Source organism: Octopus bimaculoides, chromosome 14 (genome assembly GCF_001194135.2).
Source record: "Octopus bimaculoides isolate UCB-OBI-ISO-001 chromosome 14, ASM119413v2, whole genome shotgun sequence".
In the NCBI taxonomy this organism is placed as follows: Eukaryota; Metazoa; Mollusca; class Cephalopoda; order Octopoda; family Octopodidae; genus Octopus; species Octopus bimaculoides.
In genome coordinates, this window is record NC_068994.1 from 59,685,810 (window position 1) to 59,687,416 (window position 1,607).

The following is a 1,607-nucleotide window of genomic DNA, read 5'->3' on the forward strand; positions in this document are numbered from 1 at the left end:
TTAAATGTCAAAACTGAAAAATTTGACAAAGGAAGGGAGACCCTCCTTTATAGAACTCACCCATTGGTTTTTTTAAAATTTTATTTGATATCTACGACACACTTCCAAAGAAACTAACGGGATTTTTTGGGGTTTACCAGATAATTTGCGACTCTTTCCTAAAGGTACGCTCTGTGTGTGTGTGTGTGTGTGTGTGTAGTTCTTGGGTAATAAAGTATATTTGATAGACCGAGCTGCTGCTGCTGCTGCTCTCTGAGACGTAGATGAAGGTATTCGGTTGAAGGCCAAACAAACTGATTCCCAAATGAAAATAAAACGATCCAGTGATTTCTGTTCAATGATGATCTGTGGGTTGTGTCCATCGATGAGCTTTTATTTATTGACGGCTTCAGATGTTGGCGATGAAGAAATTGGCAGCTTAACCTGAAATAACTGAGAATTGGTCTTAGGAGAAGTTTGGCACCGACATTATAGGACTTACCAACTTATTGACTTTCTAGAATACATACATGAACGATGCTAAACAAAAAAATGTATGCCTTCAGTTCTCTAGATGTGGTGGGTTTGTGAATAAACTTGTTTAATGTGAAGATGTTCTTCTCATTGTGTGAGAACATCACTACATGGGAGTTTGACCTGTTAGAAACACTTGTCGAATTTCCTTCAAATCGCATCCTACTGTCTTAAGGAAATGACACTCAGTTATACACCCCCATGAAAAGACATGGTGGGTACAGTTGGAAGGTCTTTGATTATGTTAGGTAGATCAGGGTTCATTTGGTGCTAAACAATATCAGCCCTCTATGTGTATGCATAGTCTCGCACAAATCTTTCTATTATATGCATATAAGTGCGTGTATACACTCATACGCATGCATCGTTCTTTCGTATGTATTTTGTATATGTATGTGTTAGGTAAGAGTGGTACACCTACTGTTAAAGACTAACTTCATTGTAAGAATTAAAACCGAAAACTAATTCCATTCCCTTTGACCGAATATTGCGGCGATTGTTGTGGGAGAGAACTATACTATTTAATTGCCTTTGACAGTGGACAGATGGTGGGATAATGGGTAAATGATGAAAATAAGAGCTTAAGACTGAGCAACATCTTATCAACATACAGCCTGTCTTCGATTTTGTGGTGGGAATTTGTAATATAAATAAAGAGTAAAATTATTAAAACTGATTTATAATAGATTTGTTGTTAACAAGCTCTGGGTAGAATCTAGTCGTAAATTATTTTCACATTTAATAAAAACGTTCCAAGAAACGATGATTGAAGTGATATTGAAGACATCTGATTGATGTATAGAATAGCTGAACGTTTCTGTTCTTGTGGAAGTAATAAATTCATAGGAACATGATCAAATTACGTTTATTTTCGTCCGTTTTGGGGATGGTGCTGACAAGATGCTCAAGCCACGCTTATTTTTGATGAACGCTTATATCCGAGTCATATGTTTAGGGCGAGTTTGCAAAAGATGTTCCTTGAAACTCTGAAACCTCGTAAGAAAGGAAAAGAGTAGCTTTTTTGTCTTCAGTTTCTTATATTTTTGTTTGATAGAAATTACAATTTAAAAACTTTTTTAAAATTTCATTTTTGC

At 35.8% G+C, this 1,607-nt stretch overlaps 1 protein-coding gene across 1 annotated transcript in view; it reads left to right on the top strand.

The window, feature by feature from the left end:
- Positions 1-1,607, top strand: part of LOC106878006 (uncharacterized) — a 172,732-nt gene that overhangs the window by 21,610 nt on the left and 149,515 nt on the right. The gene's annotated exons all lie outside the window — the stretch shown is intronic.